Source organism: Protopterus annectens, chromosome 13.part0 (assembly GCF_019279795.1).
Source record: "Protopterus annectens isolate FY-2018-M chromosome 13.part0, PAN1.0, whole genome shotgun sequence".
Classification (NCBI taxonomy): domain Eukaryota; kingdom Metazoa; phylum Chordata; order Ceratodontiformes; family Protopteridae; genus Protopterus; species Protopterus annectens.
In genome coordinates this window covers 290,951,452-290,964,912 of record NC_056747.1, presented here as the reverse complement: position 1 = coordinate 290,964,912, position 13,461 = coordinate 290,951,452, and the positions used below count along the sequence as shown (strand labels likewise).

Sequence of the window (13,461 nt, the reverse complement as noted above, 5' to 3'; positions counted from 1 at the left end):
CCCCAGGTGAATACACCTGGTGGCTAGAGGTACTCAGGCTCAAACCCTTTACCTTGGGTACAGCTAAAAGGAGCCTAACATCCTTAGCTACCACCACTTGTGAATTTATGCCTCATACTTTTGTTCTGTTCCTCATAAAAAAAATGTGTTTTTTCAGGATTTTTGTGACAAATCACTGAAGGATTGCATTTACTAAATAATGACAGGCATTTGAATTTCAGACTTCATATTCTTCAGAAAATAAATGGTAACACAAAACCTTTTATTTTAGCCATGTTCTAAGTTTATAAGATCAGTATTTGAAATGTGTCCCTATTTTGGGGCTGTATTCCCCCATTATTGGCTTTGTCTAGTTTTTTTGTACTAAGACGTTGAGAGCTATGGAGAGAAGTGAGAACTGAATTCACTAAATGATAGCCATTTAAGTTTCAGTCTTCCTATCTTTCAGGAAACTGCTGATTTGGCATAGTGGTATGTTGCTCTGACTGTAGTGGTGCACTGTGTCCTAGGTTCAAGACTTGGCAGTGAAATGCATGGTGATAACATCACATTTTATTCTAGCAACTTTCCAAAATTATACAAGCAATGTTTAAAATGTGTCCCTGGTTTGTGGCCTTTTGTCCCCCACCAAAAAAAAAAAACTGAAATTGAAAATAAGTGCAAGAAGCTGTGCAAGATGCTTACACTACTGTCATTTTATATATATATATATATATATATATATATATATACACATATATATATATTTATTTATTTATATGGATCTAGGACTGTTGAATGAAAATTCAACAGTCCGAATCCACTATCACAGAACACACTTTAACAAAAGCGCTTTCACCGAAAAAGCGCTTTCGTTAAAGTGTGTTAAAAAAAAATAAACATCACATTTACGTTTTTGCAGGGGGGCAAGCCCCCCTGCACCCCCCCCCCACTTTTATATTCTCACTCTGAGGTCGTACTACAATGGGGAAAAGGGAAATTTCCCTTAACCTCACTGTAGTGTGATCTGCGCAACAGGCATACTTACGCAAAAGTGCTTCTTCAGTGAAAAGCTGACGGGGTAGTAGGTTTTAGCTTGTGTAAAAGGTTGCAGATGACAGAAGTTGGGACAGGTAGCAAGTTTAGAGTTGGAAGAGAGTTAGTAGTTAAGATTGGAAGGGCAGAGCTATCAGCTGTTAGTTGTTTAGCAAGTGTTTGGATGGTGTCTATGAAGAAGGTATTAAAAGCATTAGCAGTTTGCTTTGGATTGTTGGGATTTGCTCCTATAGCGGGTGGTGTTGTGGATTGGCCTGGTCTAAGTAGTCTGTTTATGCTAGCCCAGAACTTTTGTGGATTCTTTTGGTTGTTCTGTTGGAGGTTGCAATAAAAGTTTTTTTTATCTTCAAGTATAGCTTTTTTTGTTTTGTTTTTTTTTTTGCCTGAATTGTTGTTGTTCTATGGGGTTTTTAGTTGTTTTCCATTGTGCCCAGATTTTATTTCTGTGTTGAATTTTTTGCCTGGTTTCCTTTGTAAGCCATGGAGCTGGTTTAGATTTAATTTTGATGGAACGCTTTGGTGCATGGTGGTCAAGGATTGTTAAGAATTTTGAGTTAAAGTAGTTAACTGCTTCGTCAAGTGGGAGGTATTTTATGGGTGACCAATCACATGCTTTTCGTTCAGCTTGGAAGTTACCAGGGTTAAAATTTCTGTTGCTTCTTATTGTTCTATATATGGTTGGGTTGTGTATGCTAGACCTTTGCCTAATTATGTAAGTGAGAGAATGGTCACTTACATCGTCAGGGAGGGTCCCTGCATTGTAGAGTTGTTGGTGATTATTTATAAGAATCCAGTCTAGGATAGATTCTTTCTTGTTAGGTTTGTTAATTCTGGTTGGGGAGTTGATTGTTTGTGAGAAGCCATGAAGGTTAATATGGGAAGTTGGTGTTTCACTAGAGCAGTCCTTCCTGTTTATATTAAAGTCTCCAAGAATTATTGTCTCTTGGGGAATATTTGAGGAGAGCTCAGCAAGGATACCTTCCAGAGTGCTGGTGTTGTTACCAGGTGGTAAGTAGATACATATTATATTTTTCGATTTGCTAGGATTAAGCTGAAGTTTAGTGCTAATGATTTCTACATTGTTTTGTGAAGGGGAACTGAAATCTAGTATTGATATTTGTAGCCCTTCTTTATAAAGAATAGCAACTCCCCCTCCTTTTTTTGCTTTGCGGTCTTTTCTTAAGATGTTGTAGCCAGGTGGAATGATTTCAACATCTTGCGTAGTGGGTTTTAGCCATGTTTCTGTTAAACAAAGTATATCAAAGGAATGAACATCCAGGAGAGCATGGAGGTGGGCAATTTTATTATTTATGCTGCGAATATTGAGGTGGGCCATATAGAGTGAGTTGGGAGACTTAAATGGGATATTAGGGGAAGAGGGAACATGAGTTTGTGGTTGTATGTTTACTTTATGACCTGGTCCTGGGTTAGGATGGATGTCTCCATCTAGTAAGGAAAGGTATAATAGTTTGTTTAAGGGATTGTGGAGGTTATAGTAATGGTGGAGAGGTTTTCTGGGTTTTAGATAGTTATATTTGACATGGGTTAGTCTGTGATATTTTGCAGGTAAATAGGTAGGTAGAGATGTTATATTTATGTGTTCTGGGGAGTTAGTTAGAGGTATAATACCTGTTTGCTTTTTCGGGAAATTCAGATGTAAATATTTTGACTGTTCATAAGATGTTAGCAGGTAGGCTGCTATTAGAGAAGGCAAGAGTGTAACAAAGATTAGGAAGTTTCGCTGGGTTTGGGAAGTTAGTGTTTGCATTGTGATTACTAAGTTTTACTGATTTTCTATGGGGGGAGGAGTTTTACTAGCCATGGTTAGAGAGAGGTGTGTGTAGTATGTTAATAAGATGAATGTTGTGATTGGTTTGGAGAGGTAGGGGGTGTGGTTAGGTTGTATAAGTTTAAGAGTACTGGGGGAGGGAATTGGGGTAGGGTAGAGGAGCGGAGTGAGCCCGCAGGGCGAACAGAGCAGGTTGGAGCAGGTAAAGGAAGAAATTCCAGAGGCAATCAGTGAGCAGTAGACTCCTGAGGAGCCCTTGGTAGTTCCAGGTGAGTGGAGTGTGATAGCTCAGCTGTTAGATTGCTAAGTGATAGTAGAGAGGAATAGGAGGACAAGAAGATAAGTAGAGAGGGACAAGTTTAGGAGCAGTCAAGTACAATAAGGTAACTGAAAGGTAGTCTGGAATCCAATACAGGGAAGTAGGGATAATAGAAGACCACTCAGGCCTATATTATGGTGCCACCTAGTGGGCAATAGGCATAGTACAGCAAAACCCAAGGATACAGAGATAGCTAGAATAAAGGGCTCAAGTAATAGTTCCTAAGGAGAGAAGAGTAGTTACCTATTGGGTAGAGATGGGTATGGCTGCTGGGTACCTGCCTAGATGGTGTGATTACATACACCACTATGTTATTCAGAGAAGTAGAGTTTTACAATAGTTCTAGGGGAAAAAAAACGTACTTCCTTTTTTCCTTTGGTGACTGGGAATTTGAAATAGGACCGTAGGTTTCTTTAGGCTGTAGATGAGCAGGCTGAAACTAAGAACAAGGGGCCCTTATTGAGCAGGCAGGAAGGATTCACAAGTGTTAATGCAGGAATGGAGGTTGAAAGTTCCTTTTTTCCTTTGGTGACTGGGAATTTGAAATAGGACGGTAGGTTTCTTTAGGCTGTAGATGAGCAGGCTGAAACTAAGAACAAGGGGTCCTTATTGAGCAGGCAGGAAGGATTCACAAGTGTTAATGCAGGAATGGAGGTTGAAAGTTCCTTTTTTGTTTGGTGACTGGGAATTTGAAATAGGACGGTAGGTTTCTTTGGGCTGTAGATGAGCAAGCTGAAACTAAGAACAAGGGGTCCTTATTGAGCAGGCAGGAAGGATTCACAAGTCTTAATGCAGGAACGGAGTTTGAAAGACAGGAAAGAAAACCCTCCAGGGCAAGGGACACAGCAGCCAGGGCAAATGCAGGATAATAAATTACTTTTAGAATCTTTAATCTGCTGCTCAACATCCTTCCCTCTCTACTGCAAAACTGCAATACTGTATTGTTCACACAATCACTATTATCCCATGTCATCAACTGTATTCTTGTTTGGCTTGCATACTTAATACTAGTTATACAGATGTTAGATTCTTCCGCGAATTCTCAAAAGCTTGCACCACGTGCAAGATCGGTGCAGTAGCCCAAGCAGACAAAATGTCCACCGTGCGATCCAGGAACAGCCTGCAGGGTTATGCATGAATGCTCCTACACTAATCCTGCATGGATGAAGCCCTTGTATGCAAATCACCCCATTTGCAGGAGAAATCCATGCAAATGAGGTAAATATGCGATCCGGGAAGCCTGTGACCGTCCGTGCAGTATTAGTGCAATCAGCAGAAATGTACTCGATTAGTAACCAAGTACATGTCTGCAAATTCCAAAACGGAGCTATGACAGCCCCAAATAAAGGCTGCATATCATGTAGTAAGCATGCCAATGGCCAAGTATAAGGCCATTGGAATTACAAACAGTACAACAAATAAAAAAATCAACTTTCAATTCCTATTAGCTGATCCCGGCAGTTTAAGCATAGGGCAGTGGCGCACAAACGGTATTGGGGGAAAATAACATAAAGAACCTAAATTAAGCATTCTAAACAAAATCAGTATTCCCGCCATGCAAGTCAACGGCAGGCAGAAGACAACATGGCCAGTGAGTAGTGGTTGCTAAGAGGGGGAGGCCCAGTGTGAGACATGTAACTATGCATTAGCAGGCCGTCCTATGCAAAAGAGGGGAAGGATAGTGAATCCCAGTTTTCCCCAGGATGTGAGGCAGGTCCCAACAGTGTAAGAGTATGAATAGCTGGGTGCAAGCCTAGGAGGTAGGTGACATCATGGGGGTGTGTGTCAGGCATACTGTAAATGTATTGGAGCCCTGTGGCCTGGGGTTGCCCCTAGCGTAGCACAGCTAAGCTAGGGAGTGTGTCCAAACCTGCCTAGCAGACATTACAAAGCCTAAGCGGGTGCGCGCACCGGTTCGTATAGGAAGAAAAAAGAGGTTAAACCAGGAAATAGCAGCAGTGTGCACATATGAGCACTCTGGTTGCACGGCTCGCACACGGGCTGAAACAGGAAGGCAATGGGAGGGGAAAACAGCAGTTGGGAGGTAATCAATGAGTACTAGCTTAGCTGGCAGATGAAATGTATCAGAACCAGCCAATTACACAGGCAGCAGACCAGCCCAGAACACTACTATAAACTATGCGAACTCCTACCCCTCTGTTTTTTCCCACACTCTACACCACCAGTGTAAACAAGTGGGGAACTTTTAACACTCACAACTGCAAAATATTAGGGACTGCAATAGCTACCATACAACTACTTGTAGAAGAGGCTGAGGATGGTGAGGATGTGAATGCTGCTGAGCAACCCGCAGTGAGGAGACGGAGAAGAGTATACAGACCCAGGGTAACCTACCAAGGGCTACATGTGCTGGAGATAGTGGAGTGCTATAGGGTGGACGGAGACCTCCTACAGCAAATTGTCAAGCTGTGCCAGCCACATCTCACACACAGAACTAACAGAGGGGAACCCATCCCAGTGGATACAAAGGCATGTGTAGGCCAAGAATACTAGCTACAGGTACCTTCCAAGGGACAACTGGGGATATGATGGGGATCCCACAGGCATCAGCATCCAGGGTACTCCACCAGTTCCTGGATGCCATGTCAGCACATGTCAGTGAGCATGTTTACTTCCCCAACACCCGTGAGGTGTTGGCCAGCAATATGCAACTGTTCCACCAAAGAGCAGAATACCCTGAAGTAGTGGGTGCTATAGATTGCACGCACATATGCATCTAAGCACCACCCAGTGAGCGGGGTAGGGTCTACATCAACCGCAAGGGCTTCCCCTCCATCAACTGCCAGGTCATGTGCAATGCTCAGGGCATAATACTGAACATGTGTGCTTGCTGCCCTGGAAGCTATCACGATTCCCACATCAGGCATCTGACGCAGCTGTACCAGAGATTTGGCAATGGGGATATCCCACACGGTCACATAGTGGGGGATGCTGGATATGCAGTGGAGCTGTGGCTGATGACACCCATCAGAAATGCACACACACCCAAACAAGGACTCCATAATGAGGCACACATGCAAACAAGAATCATAACAGAGCGGGTGTTTGGGATGTTCAAGTCATGGTTCCAGTGCCTGGACACATCCAGTGGAGCCTTGCAGTACTCACCAGCTACATATACCCAAATGTCCTTGTATGTGCCATGCTACACAATATGATCCTGCAGAAACAGCCTCAGCAGGAACAGCACGGGGCAGGGCCACACAATCCCCCCCTCCACCATTGCCAAGGCCAGCCTGCACAGGCACAGCGTGACTTGGAGGAGGAACAACCTGAGCCTGCCCAAGTAGGCAGAAGGAGGCATGCCCAGTATGCCCTGGTCTTGGCAAAGAGGCAACGCATAGCACATACACTGACGCAGGAGGACCCAGGGAATAACACCTCTCTCTGACTCTCACATACAGTAAAAGGGATGCCAAACAATACACTACCTGTGCCTAACCATGTGTAGGGAGTGTACTATGTGCATCTGACATAGGCAGCCCTGCAGCACCACCCTCAATACTGGGACACCCACAAGGTAAGTGACTCACACATGCCAGTCGGGGGGGGGGGGGTCACATGCCCAACAACAGTCACAGCCAGCAGGACAGGTGTAGACAAACACAAACAAAGGCTGTGTTATGGCCTCTGAATGATGCCTATGGTTAATCCCCCTGGCCTACACAGACTGACTACAGCAGGCCAGATAGTGGGATGTCAGTTGTGAAGGCTAGGAAGTCAGACACAAATATGTAGGTAATTATAAGCTAAGTTCTGTAGTACACTCATATGCTTCTAGCCAGCGAGATAGGTAAGACCACAGATTGAAATGGAGTAACCGACATACCAGTACAGTCCTGGCAGATGTGTACAAGTGTTAGGTGTGCCCCCCCCATCCTACATAGACATAAAGTAATAGTCAGGTATGCCCCCCCAATTCTGTGTAGAAATAGTCATGTGTGCCCCCCCCTCCCGCTATGTAGAAATGTAGTAACAGTCAATGCCAACTGATCGATGGATACCCTGCTGAGACAGCATGCAACCTGTCAGTGTACAGCACAAATTTCAGCGCTGCACTACAAACTACCTGGACTTGACACACACATGAAATACAGACGCCCATACTGGACATGCTCATACACATAGAGAAATGAAGGCAATGTAAGTCAACAACATGCTAAAAGGTCACACTGGGCATGCTCACACACAAACACATGAAGGCCATGTCTGCAAACACCAGTGGACCTGACATATCTGGCAGTCACAGTTGTTAGTGCAGACACTCATCAGTATGCACCACTCATGCCTTGCACACACAGTGGATAGGAATACAGACATATATGTAAAGACAACACACTATAATAAGCCAAAGGTAGATGGACATAGATGTGGGGAAGAGGGTGACTGTGACATGGAGCCATCCAGGCCTGTCCCACCCAGCACACAGCCAAAGGGCCCCAAACATATGGGGTGCAGATGTCACTAACTGCAGATACTAGCCACCAGTATCTGTCAGCAGTACAGACTATATGGTGCATGTGCCAGCTGTGCAACATAACTGTACAAGAAAGTAGTCATCTAGCAAATGCATACACTTACCTGTGAAATGTGACCCTGTGTGTGCCCGCATGTGGCATGTCAACCGCTAGATGAATGGGTAATGGCCCACGCACACACACTGCTCTCCCCATAGCCCTACTATGACAAGCCTGATGAGGTCATCCAATGTGAAATACACATTTGCGAGAGTTGTGGCCTAGTAATCACCGTGGCACATCCCATAACTGAGTATTGCTGTAGTATGATAAGCTAGTTAGGTAGAGGTTCAAATCCCAGACCTGCCGACTGAGTGTGTGTGGTTGTGTTTGTGTCTGTCTGACTGTGTAGAGAGCAATGCCTTTTAGGGTAGTCACACCCCTAACAATTTTCATGCACAACTTCAGCAAGGCTGCTGATGTCATTGACCTAGATACACCTCTGTGAAGACTGCAGCCCAGTAATCGCTATAGCACATCCTGTAACTGTGTACTGCTGTTGTGTGATACACTAGTAAGGTAGGGGTTCCATTCACAGACATGGCAAGTGTGTGTGTGTGTGTGTGTGTGTGTGTGTGTGTGTGTGTGTGTGTGTGTGTGTGTGTGTGTGTGTGTGTGTGTGTGTGTCTGTCTGTGTAGAGAGCAATGCCTTTTTAGGCCAGTCACCCTCCCCACAATCCAAATGTTCAACCTTTGCAAGGCAGCTGATGTCATCCACCTAGTAATACACCTCTGGAAAGCTGTAGCCCACTAATCTCCATAGCACGTCCTGTAACTGCATACTGCTGTAGTGTGATAAACTAGTTAAGTAGGAATTCTATTCCCAGACATGGCAACTGTGTGTGTGTGTGTGTGTGTGTGTGTGTGTGTGTGTGTGTGTGTGTGTGTGTGTGTGTGTGTGTGTGTGTGTGTGTGTGTGTCTGTGTAGAGAGCAATGCTTTTTTGGCCATTCACACTCTCCACAATCCAAATGCTCAACCTCTGCAAGGCAGCTGATGTCATCCACCTAGTAATACACCTCTGGAAAGCTGTAGCCCAGTAATCTCTGTAGTGCATCCTGTAACTGCGTACCGCTGTAGTGTGATAAACTAGTTAGGTAGGAGTTCTATTCCCAGACATGGCAACTGTGAGGGTGTGTGTGTGTGTGTGTGTGTGTGTGTGTGTGTGTGTGTCTGTCTGTCTTGTCTGTGTAGAGAGCAATGCTTTTTAGGCCAGCCATGCTCCCCACAATCCAAATGTTCAACCTTTGCAAGGCAGGTGATGTCATCTACCTAGTAATACACCTCTGGAAAGCTGCAGCCTAGTAATCTCTGTAGCGTGTCCTGTAACTGTGTACCACTGTAGTGTGTTAAACTAGTTAGGTAGGAGTTCTATTCCCAGATATGGCAAGTGTTGGATGTACATGTGTTTATGTGTGTGTTCCTATGTCAGTGTAGGGAGCAATGCTTTTGAGTCCATTCACAGACACTACAAGCTCCAACGGCCCACTTTGACAAGTGTGCCAATGTCACCAACTGTGCAATATACCTTTGGGGAAGTGATAGGCCAGATATCCATGACGTGTGCCGTAACTGTGTACTGCTGTAGTCTGATAAACCAGTTAAGTAGGAGTTCTAACCCCAGCCCTGGCAACTGTGTGTGTGTTTGTATGTGTGTGTGTGTGTGTGTGTGTGTGTGTGTGTGTGTGTGTGTGTGTGTGTCTGTCTGTCTGACTCTGTCTGTGTAGAAAGCAATGCTTTGTAGGGTAGGCACACCCCCTACAATTTAAATGATCTACCTAGGTAAGGCAGCTGATGTCATCCACCTAGTAATACACCTCTTTGAAGGTTCTAGTCCAGTAATCTCCATAGCGTGTGCCATAACTGCGTCCTGTTGAAGTGTGAGTCAGAACTCTGGTAGGGTTCTAAACCCACCCATGGCAGTTCTGGATGTTTTATGAGTGTTCCACTGTCTGTGTAGGGAGCAATGCATTTTAGGCTAGTCACACTTAGTACATGTCATATGCCCTGCAATGGCAATCCTGCTGATGTCAGCCAATATCATATACACCTTTGGGATAGGAGTACTGCAGTAATCACTGTGGCATGTACTATAACTGTGTAGTGCTGTAGTGTAATAAAGTAGTTAGGTAGGGGTTCTGCTCCTGGACATGACAGAGGTGTGTGCGTTTGTACCTCATATCCTGTGTGGAGGAGGGTGTGCGTGTGTGACACCTGGGCCCAATGTGTAGCAGGTTTTGCAATTTTCTTATATGGTGATATCACAATGTCCACTGTACAGGGAAAACAGTTGTGAAATAGCCAAGAGGCTGGGGTGCATATTCATACCCATAAGTGTGACATCACGGTCAGGCAACCCCAGTATTACCCAGAGCACACTCACAACCCATGTCTCATACACACACACATACATGGTGAGGCAACAGCCATGATGTGTGTACTTCACTGCATATTGGCAACTGATAGTAACAATGATGTGAATGCAGTGGCCTACAGAGGCCATGGCACCCTGTCCATCAGTGTGATAGGCACATAATTGCAGACAGTGCGCCTTCATTATGTTTCCCACTGGATGCCTGCTACACCTCTGGTTCCATCACATGTGATCCACAAAGGACATACCATGCCTTGCACACATGCTCTGTATGGACGCATGCCACTGACACCAGGGAATACCTGTAGCATGCTATCAATGTAGGTGCTGGGTCAACCTGCTGTCCATTACCTGGCCCTGCCACATGAGGCCAGGACTGTCACATCTGATGATAACATTCCATGTACACAACATGGGCCAGACAAACCAGGTGCACTTCCACATGCCACTGTACCTGAATGTGGGATGTGCACAAATCCCAAACGCCATCCACGTCATGGTGTAAAGAACACATATATGCCAAACATTGCACAGCACTGGCCATGCACAATAGCAACCCAGGAGACTGGATGGTGAATACTATACCCACCTGTGTGGTCCATTCCAAACACTATACCCCTCAGCCATAATGCAGACCATTCTCATGTGGCCTGATGCCAAGGTATACCCCTCACCCAGCCTTGCACAGCCATCTGGCACCATCAACCACTACACACCCATGAAGCAATGCACACATGCACACCGGTATTAGCACCCTGTGTCTGTGTATGTGGTATATGATGCTTCCGACCACATTCACACCCAGTACCACCCCCATTGGCATACTGAAGCAAGCTCCCAATGTTAGACACTGTCACATACCCTCTGACCACAGAACCCCAGAATAACCCCTTTGAGCCAATGGATACCTATGCATTACCGTATTCTGGCAAGGTAAGTGGTTAGGAAGTGTATTCATTACCCTGCCAAGTGTGGCAATGTGTATGAGTCCCTTACAGAGTGTGGCTGTGTTGATGCTGACACCTGTTCATGTGGACAGACCTGTGTGCTACACTTACTGTATCGCAACAGTGCTGCAGATGTCACTCACCAGCACATATTCGTCTGGACAGCTCACCAACATGTAAGTGATGTGGCGCATGCAATAACTGCATACACATGTGATAGCTATGCATAGTCAGTCAGGTGTTTGAAACCCCGGACTGGTAGGTTTGTGACACACACATGCTTACTCACCCTCACCTTCCCTGACATACATTGCGTCTGTTTGTCCCACCCACACCCTCTCTGGTGGATGTGGGATGTACACCTGCTTTGCTAGGCAGCAACCTGTGTTTTGTACGTGATGGTTATGATCAGCTGATGGTCTCTGCACCAATTGCTGTCCTCCTCTGGCTGACTGCATGTGGAACAGCTGTGGTAACATTCCCATAGTGAATTGCATGGCAACACACACCAATTTCTAGGAACATCATTTTGGTGTTGGCCCTTTACATCCATTGTGGGCAGGAACTAGATATGTCATTTGACAAAATCTCAGATGTATTGGGGATTTACCCCTAACAATGTATACTGCAGAAACAGGGCTACACACAGGAGGGGGATGTGCCTGAACTGACTACAGACTGTGAGTGCTGCTATACTGCATGTGGAGTAATGTTGGTTTAACAGAATGTGTGTGTGTGTGTGTGTGTGTGTGTGTGTGTGTGTGTGTGTGTGTGTGTGTGTGTGTGTGTGTGTGTGTGTGTGTGTGTGGATATGGCTGTCCTACATGTTGTAATACCTGCCATGTCAGTACTATGTTTATGAGGAATCTGCATCAGCAGGGTCGTCTGCAGACTGGGCAGTGTGTTGTGCCCTTGGTGCCATGTGATACCCACTAAGCATGTATCTGTGAACTGCAGAAGCTAGTGTGAGGATTGCAGTCTGTAGATAGTGAAAGCCCTGACAGGTACTACCTTCATATCCTCATAGGACACATGTTGCAACAAACCCTGTTACAACAGTACATTTATGAGGTTATCACAGCAACATGTCAATATTGGCCCTGTGTATATGCTTCCAGCCACATCTCTGCCACTCCCCACCATATCAGCTTCAACAGACTGTACACACAACTCATTGGGTATGGCTATAGCTTAACTACCATTTGGACAGATTGTGTAGTGTACCACAGTTTCTGCTATGTGATTGTAGCCATGTTCCCTGTGTAGACACTAACATTGCTGGCCTGATACTGACTATTCACTTGCATGCCATTGTCAGGGCCACTATGGTTACATATATGCCAGTGGTATGGCTGCTCTGAGATTGCTGCACATCTGACAGTCTGTGTTATGGGGGGGGGGTTCTATGCATGCTGTTGGACATGTACCGGCATTGTGTAGGCTATTACTACCAACATATGTACCATGACAGTGACACAATAATAGGTTCATAGGTTAGTACTAGGCTAATTGCCCTCATGGGCCATTTTAAGCCTAGCCAATTGCCCCCTGTGAGAATCAAACCCCATACCTTGTGTTTGTAAGGCAAACACCTTAACTATTATGCCAACCTCCTACCCCTTAATAGTACAACTGTGTGCCTGTTCATAGGTTCATACTAGACTAACTGCCCTTGTGGGCCATTTTAAGTCTAGCCAATTAACCCAAGCAAGAATCAAACCTTGCACCTTGTGTCTGTAAGGTAAACACCTTAACCATTAAGCCAACCTCACACCCTGTGTATATGTTCCATTGGCAAGATGATCCACCTCCCCACACCCATCCGACCAGGATACCTGGCCACATCACATATGTGTGCCAACCTGGGGCCTCCTCTTGTACTGTGACAGCCATACCATCAGGTGGAACCACCCAGGGGATGTTGGCCCACCCACCTCGGGCACACACCAACATGTCCCTGTCCCCTGAGCTCAGGTCTAGGGCCTGTCCCATACCAGACTCCACAGACACATGAGGGATGTGCTACATCCATCTGAGACACCCAGTACACATTCACACGGCCAACATGCTCCTCCTGCTCGGCCACCAGACCTGGCACCTTCAGGACATGGACTGCTGTTGTGTGTGGGAGTTGGTGGGAGCTTTGTTCCCATTGTGCCCATATTGGGGACCATGGTGTGTCCACATCACAGACCACACACAACATCCATGGTGTTTACCCACCACGTGTCACATACTATCCCTGTAGACTGTTCTCTATATCTACCAATCCTGATCACCTCCAGGTGTCTAGCTGCCATACTTCCCCATATTCCCATAGCAGACTTCACAGGCAGGCTAGGATGGGACTAACATGTGTCATACCCATCCATGGTGCACACACTGCCAGCTGTAGATATCTGACTGTATTGCTATGTGTGCTGCTGCCTGGCACATAGCACACATCACTGTGGTAGTGAT

General features: G+C 45.6%; 1 protein-coding gene across 1 annotated transcript in view; it reads right to left on the bottom strand.

Moving 5' to 3' along the window:
- GIPC3 (GIPC PDZ domain containing family member 3) overlaps window positions 1–13,461 on the bottom strand; it is a 472,326-nt gene that overhangs the window by 387,533 nt on the left and 71,332 nt on the right. The gene's annotated exons all lie outside the window — the stretch shown is intronic.